The sequence below is a fragment of the Corvus cornix genome, chromosome 1 (genome assembly GCF_000738735.6).
Source record: "Corvus cornix cornix isolate S_Up_H32 chromosome 1, ASM73873v5, whole genome shotgun sequence".
In the NCBI taxonomy this organism is placed as follows: Eukaryota; Metazoa; Chordata; class Aves; order Passeriformes; family Corvidae; genus Corvus; species Corvus cornix.
Genome location: NC_046332.1, coordinates 57,883,179 through 57,895,320, shown reverse-complemented (window position 1 = coordinate 57,895,320; position 12,142 = coordinate 57,883,179).

Sequence of the window (12,142 nt, the reverse complement as noted above, 5' to 3'; positions counted from 1 at the left end):
ATATTAATGGGATCACCCCGTGACTTGCTGGAGGGATGAACATAACCAGACCAGTCTGTTCCCCACTTAAAGGCAGTTGATTTGTGCAGGTGATACATCCAACGTGAGAGTCCAGCTGCATGATGCATGCATGGATGAAGCTCCTGGCATGCTTAGGATTACCGTATTTATGATAGCAAGAAGGCATGTGATAGCCTTCTGGGAACAAACATCAGATCAGGCCTTTGCCTGCACCCCAGAACATGATGATGCCTATTAGTGGCCATCCTAAAGTCCCCCATCTTCCAGAAAATCAGCCATACACATGCCCTTGCTGTCCCCCAAAGACAAGGGCTTTTCCTCAGCCCTTCCCAGTCCAGATTCCTTAGCTTCCCACGAAGTGCCTATACCCAACATTTGTGGCCCCAGACCTCTTAAACGACCTCAGAGCTCAAATTCTCCAGCGACTTCCAGACCACAGCTCCTAGCCTCTCCCCCACTCCAGCTGCCATCCCCAAAGCCAGCATTCTCACCATATCTCTCCCATCACTTTCCCCACCAAGACCTCAGCTCCCCAGGGTTTCCCAAACACCATAGCTTTCCCCAACCCTACACCACAGACTTGCCATCTCACAGCTTCCTTTCCTCCCTCCAGGGTCTACCCATACTTCCCCCTTTCAAATAGTCCCACCAAGTCCCTTTACCACCCAATCCCCCCACCTGGTCCTCCCTCTCCCACCTTTGCTCACAGCCCAAATTTTCCCATCACCCCATCTCCCTCCTATGTCCCCTCTATACAGAGAGTCCTACCTGCCTGCATCCCTGCCATTCATATCTGCCATGCTGCTGACAGGCCTGACATCCCAATGGAAGCAGACCACCAGCTTCCCTCACCAGATGAAACTCCACAGCTCCCTTTCCCTGCCCACTTCCTCTACAAAAGAGTCAGTCTGGAGGAAATTCCCATCCATGAAGACTTCTCTGAGATTTTAGGTGTCTGGAAGGGTTTTAGAAAAATCAAATCAATAGCTTTGATTTGTTTCATTTCAGCATTTCAGGCTGAACCCACTGCCCTCTGTGGAGTGCTATTTTAATGGCAACACAAGGAGATTTCTTGCCCAAAAACACACACAGAGCCCAAGGCCTGAACCTTCAAACACACAAGGCACACCTTAACCAAACTGTGCCTGTGCATTTTTGGCCACCCAAAATGAGTTCTGCACAGCTCTGCTTTAAGGCTCACCTGGGTCTTCAGCCTTTGACCACCTTAGAAGGCTTTTTTCTTCCTCAAAAAGCTGCAGCCTCTGTATAAAGCTTTGCTGCTATTTATTCTCTAAAGCCACATTCCCCAGGCAGCAAAACAAGAAAGTCCCATGCAGAGGTTTCTTCCTCAAGGCGGGAAGAGCAAAGAAGGTTTACAGCTGCAGGGAAAAGGAGACCAAGAAGGTCACTGTGTACCTGGAGGACAGTGACAAAAGAAGTCACCACCTGGGCAGCCAAAGTTTGTAGCTTAATGAGCAATCACTGATCTAAACCCCCATCAAGCCAACTTGCGCTATTACAGGGCAAACAGGACAGGGTTTTCCCTCCACAGACCTGTATATTTCCATGGCTATGGCACCCAAGAGAACTGCGCTGGAAGTACATTGGTAAGACTGCAAAGTCAGGCACTTACACTAGGAAATATGGAGCCTAAGGTGGTCTGGGCATCCCCAGTCACACTGTGATGCAATCCTTATTTGCACAGAGACGTGACACTTCTCCACCATCCTCCTACTCTGTTCTGCAGACCCAAGAGCTTCAGTGGTATATTCTGGGTCCTTGCTCCTTGGTCAAAATTTCCTCATATCACTCAAGCCCTGCTCAGGATGAAAGCAATAATTTACTCATAGACTTTTCTTTGGCCTTCCCTGCTCTTAAATTAGAGTGATTCACAGATGTTAATTATCTTATTTCCATAATGAACCTGTGGAAGGAAGGTGTACCATTAACTCCAAATTACAGCTGCTGAGCTGAGACACAGAGCTGCAAGTTAGTAGATTAATATCTGCTCATTTTGCACACCTAAGGTGAAATACTCAAGGCTAGCTTTCATTCACTCTGTAGGGCCTGACATTGCAAAATCCATGATGCTTTATTCACATCTCCTTGGACTTTAAGGTACAGATCCTGGAAAAGCATAACTTCACCAGCAGGTCTCCAGCAGTTGTCCCCAGGATTGCAAGCCTTAGGTCCATTGTACAGACCATGTCCTGTTTGAGGAAGCACGGAACCAAGACCAGCATTAGGCTATCATGGCCAACCATTCTAGAAATCAAGAGAGTTAGGGATGTTTTGCTAGAGGGTTTTGATGGCTCTTTCCTGACACCAGACAAGTAGTTGTCTCTGTCTCTCAAGCAGCCAGAATACTGATCCAAATTTGCAGCAGACCAGGAAAAAAGAGGGAATGGTTACCTGCTTAATCTCTATTCTACTTAACTCCTGCAGGCTGCACCATTTAAAATGTGTAGTCCAATTTGGCTGACTGCTTACCAAAATGGCACAAGTCACCTGCCTTCATCTTCTTGCAAAATGTCAAGTCCTCAAATGAAACCATGAGAACTCCATGATTTAGGAAAAAAAAAATACACAAAAAAGCCAGAAGAGAAAAAGAAGAGCCTGGATATTTATCCCCCAGGCAAAACAACCATTAAAAAGCCTAGGATAAATTTACCTAGCTACTTTTCTGGAGATAACTAACCTGCTTCAGCTGAAACTTTCTCTTAGAAAGAACCAACAGTCTGAAGTCAACCCCCGGGATGGAAAATTTCAGCTTAAACAGTTAATACATGGTGAAGAATAAGCTCCTCTAGACAGACATCTGTCCAGTGTAAGTACTGTTGTTACAGGACATAGTGAGCCCTGAGTGCCTTTCCCCAACGGTGCCTGCTGTCGTCTCTGCCTCCACTACCTTTGCCTGGCTCTCTGCTGCCCCTTCCCAGCCCGGCTCTCCCAAGGCAAGTCTTACATTGCCATCTACACGACCCAACCTGACACCAATTTCTCACCCTGGCTGTTTTATCTGGGGTAAGATAGCACAGCAAACCCAGTTCTGGGGAGTCACTAATCCAGAGCCTTCAATCCCAGCTACTGCTCTCCTACACATACTTACAGTTCTATATACTTTTGTACTTTTTACTGTCCTTATCTCCTGTGGGTCTGCCACAGGATTTTACTGGTTAATGGCTTTATCCCCAAGCTGAGCATACAATCTCCAGTCATTAGTAAGCTGCATTTGGATGTGGTATATCGTCCTCTTTGCAATGCCAGGGGTGTCTTGCACAAGCCTCCCTCACTCTTTTGATGGACTGTAGACAGCTTGCTCATTAGTCTAGTATCTAATTGCATATCAGTCACACTCTCAAGCTCCTCATTACTTCACTTACACAGCTACAGTAATTAGATTTCACATTTCTTTACACTCTCATGGCATTGTTTTAGCCTACTGAGGAGGCACTCATATATAATACACATATATTATAAATTATCTCCTGTAATTATCATATTCATTATAATATATAACACATGCATATACATACATAAGGTTGCTGAGGCAAACTCGAATCTCTTCAGTTCTAAATGTTCAGGATGCTCCAAGAGCATCTCCAACTGCTTGTTTGTTAGTTTTAACTTCTGCAAGGCTTCACCCATCTGTGACCCTTCACTTACAAACCGTGCCTGATTGCATAATTTCCTACTTTTCCCCCACCACCACGTACCTGTCTGGAAAAACAAAGCCTTCAGATCTGCTCACTGCAGAGATGCAAATTCTTTTAGGCAGAAAAACGAATCTGATGTTTAGTACAGAAGCAAACAGAAAAGTCGCTTGAGCCGTCAGCCCTTATCTTTTGGGATAACATAGATTTTATGCCTTTTTTTTGGTCTAATTTGATGCATTTCTTTAGCACCTACTCTCTAAGCCTCCAGCTTTTACGTGAGATCATTCCATACATTTATTATGACACTTAAAAAGCAACAACAATTTATTTAGCTTTTCAGAACAGAATTCTGCAGACTTTGGGGGCAGATGATTTTTTCCCAGGAATCATGTGTGAAATATGTGATGGTGTCTGTATTTCCAGATGCAAAAACCACAGACATGGGGTAGCAATGTGTGCCTCTTTTTAAAGTGAGTTAAATAAGTGAAGGCACCAAATGGCTAAATTTGAAAAGGCAAACAGGTAATACCCCACAAACTGTAAAAGGGCTGTATCTTCATAGAATATGTCTGCAGAAGTAAACTAAGCAGAGCCAGAGTATGGAGCATTTTATTCGGCATTGTAGATGTAGCCATAGAGACTGCAGTGTTTTCCAAATCGCTGCCTTGTCCTGCTGTGATGCACATTTACAGGTGCAGGAGGGACGAGTGACATTAGGGGTCTGACTGGCTAATTACTAAAGATGGGCAAACATGCCCTTCAGGGCTGTGGTACAGATGCATCCTTCAGCCACGGGAAACAACTCTACTTCACTCTGCCACCAACTCCAATCCCAGGTCACATCACCCAGGGCCAACATTCTGCCTCCTCAGCCAGACCCCTTCAGTGAAGTGTATGTGGAGAATGAGTAAATGCCATGCATGAAAGATGAACAGTGAGTACAGGAATGTTTCATAGGTCTGGAGGTGCTGCAGAGGTCAAAGAATGGCAGATATGGTAAAAAAAGTCTACCAGTGGCCTCGAAAAGCAGTCTGATCTATCCTGAGCAACACCCTAAACTCATGAAATGCAGCACAGTGCAGTAGCAGAAAACCTTAAAGCAAAAATCCTGGGTGAAACACTCAAGAGCACCCAAATGATTTAAGAACCAGATTTGCCAAGCTTCTGAAAAGTTTACTTCTTGCCAACTCAGTACTAATATCTAAAGCCTTTCCATCTGTCTTGCAATGGGATGTGTTTGTTCTCCATCCTCCTCTGTACAGCTGTGTGCTCTTTTCCTGCCCTGCTCTGCCTGGAGCTGGCAGCATGTCAGGCAGCAACACCCTGGCAGACATCGAAGATAAAATCTGTCACCCAACACATTAAAGGTGGGGGCAGAGAGGGACATTTAACTCTGAGCTCTCCTGAAGATTGGAAAGGGAGATGATCCTAAAACCAGGATGAAGGAGAGCAGCCTGATGGAACTCGCCGCCACTCCCCCACATCCTTCAGTTGCAGGGTGCTCCTCACTATGCCAAAATAAAACCTGGTGCTGGGCAGACTCCCAGCCCTAGAAGCGGCCGGCTGAGGGAGGATGCTCACAGAGCGTGCTCCTGCCCTGGCAGGCGGCCAAGTGTGGCAGCCGCCTGCGTCTGAGTTCTTCCCCTGCTCTCACAGCCTCTTCAACAGAAGTGACACGAGGCACACTCTTGCTCACAGCCTGCTGCCGCTCAGGAGCTTGGGAGAAGAAGAGACTTAGTCCTTCACAGCTGGGGGCTCTGACTTTGCAAACTGAGGCGCGATTAAGATGGAGGACAAGGGAGGAAGCAGGGGGGAGAAGGAAAGGCGAGATGGAGGAAGGGACTCATGGCACATGTCTGAGTCCCTGATTCTCTGTCGCATTTTTCCCCCATGCTGCCTCTCACTCTCACTGTAATCCTCTGGGAAACAACCAGGAGCAGACCAGGGCCAGAACTTGCAAGCCCCCTCAGCCTGGGAATCAGAAGCTGTGGCACTGTGCCCAAGTTCATTAACTGTGCTGCAATATTGGGCTAATTAGCTCCAGCATGGCATCACGCTAATGCAACTTCTCGGTTTCCAGGACCTCAACAAGGATTGCTTCCCAATGTCCCCTCCTATGTCACAGATGTGTCAGTGGAGGGTCAAGAAATCACATGCACAGGGTAATACTGAAAACATATAGACAGCAGAGAAATTGAAAGGCTATTTTTATGGGCATAGTAAAAATATATTAGCATGTGTGTAACTATCCTTGTGCTTATATTAGAATATGATCTTACTGGGAAGGACTTCCAAAACTGTAGGAAGGAGACAAAGCCCAAAGAGTGACTGGGCCATACTTGTTCAGTGTGGCACTGGGTGGCTGACACTCTCTGGCCAGGGGCAGCAGAAGGACATGCAGAAAAGGACTTTGCACACCAAATAGCCGGGGAGCTGTTTCTCAGATAAATCAGTGGAGCCCATCACAACCACCACACATAAGTATTCGCAGAGGACTGTACATCTTTCTGGGATCTAAGAGGTGTATTTCTTCCACCCATTCATCATTTGTAAGAGTCTAAAATTCCAAACAGTCCTTCAAGGAGGAGAGTGTGAATGAGACCCAGGAGGAAACAAGGAGCTGCTGGAGGAAAGCCAAATACATCAGTCCAGACACCTTCAAAGTGCTGTGAAAGACATCCCAGCCAGGCATGTAGCAGCAGCCATGGAGCAGGAGCACCAATTTGCGACAGCCAGGGAGAGGAGCTGTGCAACTCCCCTCTTTAATATCCCAGTGATCTGACCAGACCTCAAGCTATGGAGAAGGTAAGCACTTCTTCTAAAGGTCCAGATTGGAGACTGACATGAATAACTCTGTTACCTGCACTCCCTAAAACCAAAGGCACAAAGGCAAAACAGCCAGAAAGGACCTGTATAATAAAGGTAGTTACTTCTAAGGGCACCTCTGATCTCCTAACAGTCCTCGTAGCAGGCAAACAGCAGGACCTGGGCTGTCACCTGTCCAATGCACCCACAGTCTTTAGACATGAGCGGTTGAATCTGAGAGAGCCTTAAGTCCTCAGTCAAGCTAAAATATGTCCAACTTCCACAGCATTCAATGACAATTGAATACCTAAATCCCAGACCTTGGTGGGACTGAGCCCTGCTCCAGATGAGAGAGAAGAGAACTGAATGTGAGAACCTGCCTCCCGGTTTAACAGCTAAAAAGCCTCATTTATCTCTTCTGGGGCAGAACAGGTAGAGGGTAAAGACAGTTGGAAAAGGGGCAGGAGGTGGGGGAGTGGGCGGAAGAGCGGAAAAGGAAAGGGACACCAAGGAATAAGGTTATGTGGGAACATAAGCTGGGTGAAGAGGCAAAAACTCATATTCAGATACCTTGCAGGCAAGACAGACTAGGAAACGCCCCCAAAAACCTGCAGTAGACCCTGGCTGAAGATGACATGGGGAAACCTTTAGGAATGCACCGCCACAGGGATACCTCCGGGCAGCTCGCACGAGGCCCACGCTGTGTGGGGAATGCAGAAAACTGGTCTTTTGTTTCATGCCCCTTTGTTTTAACCTCTTGAATCAAAGACCCCAGCTGCTACTCCGGGAGAAGCTAGAAATTAATCCAATTAAAAAATAAATTCCCTGTGGAATCAAAACTGCTTGCCGGGTGGGAGGTATGGGCACACAATTTCTTTCTTCTGCAAAACAAACTCCTTCTTCTAACCCACATTTCACAGAGGGGAGATGCAGGCAGGGAAGCATTTGAAGCAAATAAACAAATGATCAGAATGATTTATAACCACAGTACCAACCCACAGCTCACGGGAAGGTTTGCAGCCGTGTCTTCTGTAGCCCGCATGGCGTGAGACAGAAGCACAATGCCATGTGCCACCCTCCAACACAAACAGTCAGAGAGCAACAAAACCCTTCACTGCTTCGTTCCACTCTTTTGTTTTCCAGGGGTTTTGGGCAGCCCAGGCTTGTGGAGCTTGACAGGTTAACCCACACTTCCTTGGTTTCAGCAGAAATGATTAAACAGGGGGGATTGTTTAGGCCCTGAAGCAGAAGGAATTCCTTTGTTTTTGTAGATCACTCCAAGACAGCCAAGCCCGTTGGGATGCCCAAGAAGAAAGAGGCAGGGCCTGAGCATGGAGATGAGTTTCCAGGAAGGGAGGTCCATGCCACCACTCTGCAGGCTGAGACAAGGGGTGGGGGGCATGGACCTCGACTTTACATCTGGAGAGGGGGTCAAACAGACCCTCTGGGTGTGTGGGTGAGCAGGACCAGCTGGAGACCATGCCCAGGTAGCCTGGCTTCTCCTGAGACGCAAAGTCATACGTAGGGCTTGTGCTACAAGGGGAGCCCACTCCACCACCCTGAGGGCATGCACTCACCATTCAGCCTGTGTTGAGAGGGCCAGAGGGGGGCACTTTCAATAGCCAAGGCTTGATGCCCTTAAGATTTCCTGGGAACAGGGAAGCACATATAACACAGCAACCTCTCCTTAAAGCCTGGCTTGCTTCCACTGCCCCATGCTTCCATGAAGCTGCACACTCTCCCTCAAGGTACATATGGTCCTGAGATACTAAACGGGAATTCTGTGGGAGCTTTACCTTCTCTCACACTTCTGAAACATAAAACCTTCTAGCTTGTCTCCATGAACAGAGATCCCTGGGTAGAATCCCAGGTACCTGTTGAGAGGAGGGAAGTCTTGCCCTGTTGCACTGGGGACACTTAACACCTTGAGATGTAGGCAAACCGACTGTGCTGTAAGTGATGAGAAAAAGGGCCACAGCAGCTGTCAGTGCTCAGCTGGACGAGAGAAGAACAGGATGAGATCCCGGGGTTTTGCCACCCCTTGTAAGGCAATAACTCCCTGGAGACAGGGAAAACCACCCACAAACTTTATTTCTAAGAGCTGAACTGGGGGGGAAAGAAGTAAGTTTAAAGCTGAAAAAGGGAACCTGGAGTGATTTGCTAGTGATCACTTACTTGATTGATGTTGGCAACAGGCTGGTGGTCTAGGAGTGCTCCCCCTCCTTAGGAACAACACATTACCCAAGAACCCAGGTTCACAGAGATGCATGGGGAAGCCTTGCTTTTTCCTTTGCCTGGCACCCATCTCTCAAAGCAGCTTTGATTTCTGTGTCTAATAGGTACAGAATGGAGCTTGGCAGCAGAGCTCAGACCTCTGGACACCGCAAAACACCTCCTTCTTTGCACGTTCTGAGTCTCCGCAACAACACTAAGTGCAAGAGAGCTGGTAAATTATTAAAACAACCTTGCAACAGCTCCAGAGAAACCACCAGTGCCTCAGATTCAAAGGAAAGGCTGTGGTGTGAGAATCCCCATTAGTAACAATACGCACAGTTTGCAAGAACATATGTCCCCGCATGGAGCAATCGACCAATCTGGGCTGTTTAACCACAATATTTCAAAGAAGTGCTTTTAATGCAGCTGATCCGTATGTTTATTTTGAGCTGTGAAACAAGATTCTTCACTAGCCTTTCAGAACATTTCTGTGGTGGACTCTATCCAAACTATTGGGGAGAAGGCTTTGCTCCAGCAGAGACTGATACATTGGAGGGTTTTTTTAAATCAAAGTCACAATAGCAGAAAAGGAATAACCCAAGCAGACAGAAAGTGCATTTGTCTCTAAAACAAAACACACACCAAAAAAAAAAAAAAAAAAAAAAAAAAAAAAATAGAAAAAGGCGTGAGGAGCAAGACCCGACTGTGACCTGTTGCAGGATCCCCACCTCTTAAAAATGGGTTTGGATCGAAAGGATGTGAGAGGGGGACTGGGTGGATGGGAAAGAGGAAGGATTTCCAAGCCTCTTTCTGATTCAGATACTTGAGCACACATTGAAAATACAGCCCTTTGCACCCTTTTCTCCTGCAAAGTGTGTGGGAGGTGAACACAGGTCCTGGTTTATCGATTGATTGGTTTTTTTGTAAAGAATAAGAGCTCCTCGTGAAATAGCCATGCCTTTGCAGGGAGGGGGAGGTGGGGGAAAGGTCTGGTCTCCTTCCCTGCTCGATCTAATCCTAATTAAAAATAAATTACATGCTGTATGGAACTTGAAATGGCAAAGATAATCCTGTTACACACGAGGGGCCGCCCCGCTGCCCACTGCCCGCTCCCGGCCAGCGGCCCCGTTCCCAGGCAGCCCGGTCCCAGTCTCTACACCTCGGACCTCCGCCCGGTCCGGACACCGGCCCGGCTCTGGGCGGCCCGGCCCGAACGCTCTCCGCCCAGCCGGGCGGCCGCCTGCGGAGCTCCCGCGGGCAGGAGAAAAGAGCTCCGCGGAGGTTTGTTCGTATGGAAACCGGGAGCTTTTGTTGGCGGCGGAGCGTGCCCCCCTCCCCGCGCCCCCGCAGCCAGGGCCGAGGAGCGATTTAAATCCCATTTCCATAAGCCGGCGCTGCGGGCAGCCCGCCGCCCCCCGCTCGCGTGCCGCCCCGCGCAGCGCCCCGCGCACCCCGGGATGGAGCCCCGGGATGCTACCGCGCTCCGTGTGCCGAGCCCAGCGCCTTTATCCCAGGTTTTCCAAGGAAACCGGAGCGGGGTTGGATCGGACCGCATTCTGTCACCCTCTTCCTTTAAAATGCATCTCTTGGGTTCCCTGAGACATGGGAAGAGGGAAGGGAAGGGAAGGGAAGGGAAGGGAAGGGAAGGGAAGGGAAGGAAGGGAAGGGAAGGAAGGGAAGGGAAGGGAAGGGAAGGGAAGGGAAGGGAAGGGAAGGGAAGGGAAGGGAAGGAAGGGAAGGGAAGGGAAGGGAAGGAAGGGAAGGGAAGGGAAGGGAAGGGAAGGGAAGGGAAGGGAAGGGAAGGGAAGGGAAGGGAAGGAAGGGAAGGGAAGGGAAGGGAAGGGAAGGAAGGGAAGGGAAGGGAAGGGAAGGGAAGGGAAGGGAAGGGAAGGGAAGGGAAGGGAAGGGAAGGGAAGGAAGGGAAGGGAAGGGAAGGGGAGGAAGGGAAGGGAAGGGAAGGGAAGGGAAGGGAAGGGAAGGGAAGGGAAGGGAAGGGAAGGGAAGGGAAGGGACATGCAGTTTCCTGGGGAAGCAGTTGCCCCTTAGGACCCCCATCTTCCCTCCCTGTCAGGTCTTCTCCCTGCGGGCCGAGGCCGGCAGCCGCCCTCCCCATGGCTGCTGAGGCACTGCGGGGCTGGGAGCGGGCTCCGCGCAGGGCCTTGGTGCCTTGCGGGGCAGATGGTTTCGTTCCCCCCGGTTCGTGCCAGGTTTCAGCCTCATGCTGTTATTTTGTTCTTCTGGAACGAGACTGGTGTTGCTTCCCAGAGAGGCCCTATTAGGACAAAAAGAAAATCCTGTGAATAGGCGTAACAGGGCACCAGGAGGGATAGGTCTTAAATGTATTTTAATATGAGCAGGGCATTGTGTGTAATTCAGCGCTCATCATCGTTTAGTCAAAGAGTTATGGCAGTGATTGGGAATGAATAGAGCGACATAATGGATACATGTGGCGTTTGCTCATTATATTCAACTTAGTCCAACTCCTCTGTGGAAACTGTTCAACTTTCTCTCCCTTTAGCCTGTCATAGTGAAATAATACAGACATTGGTTCCTCGAATGGGATAGCCTGCCATGCTATTATATTTCTACAGCTAACGAGGGCTTCATAAGCCTTTGATACAGCCTGATCTTTGAAACCTTTCCAAATCTCCTCAAGCTTATGCTAAATCCTATTTGGAACTTTTTTTTTTTCTTTTTTTCCTCCTCGCCTGCTAGTGCCCCAGGCTTAAGAAACCCGGGCGGTGACATGCATACTAAAGCATGCGGGGACACCTCCTGAAAGGCGACTTACGGCGCTGATCACAGGCTCTCACGCGAGTGACACACCACTCCGGGCGCAGCTGAATGCCGCCCCCCCCTCCCCCGCACCCCGCTAATGCGCGCCCGCCCCGCGCCCCCGTCCGCGCCCGCGCGGCACGCCGCGACACAGCGCGACATGCCACGACACGGCACGACATGCCACGGCACGGCACGACATGCCACGGCACCTGTGTCAGGATTAACAAACCCCACCGCGCATTGCACTCCGTGTTCCCCGCGCCAGCTCCGCTGCCGCTCCACCGGAGAGAGGGGAGAGACGGGAGGGGCAGGAAAGGAGGGGAAAAAAAGAAAGAAATAAATTGGGAAAAAGAAATAGCGACAGTGCGGGGGAAGAAAAAAAGAAAAGGAAAAAAGAGAAAAGAAAATAAAATAAAAGAAGACCCCCAGACCCCGCAGAGTTAAAGAAAACAAAGGCGAGCGCTCCGCGACCCCTCTCCCTCTCCCGCTCCCGCTCCCGCGCCCGGCCCGGCTCGGCCCGGGGAGCGCCGGGGGCCGCCCGCCGCCCGCGCCGCGCCGCCTCCCATTGGCTCGGCCGCCCGCTCATTTGCATAGCGCCCTCTATGAAAGGCGGCGCGGCGGCGCGGGGGGCGCAGACGGCGGTGGTGCCACTTCAGACCCTCGCGCGT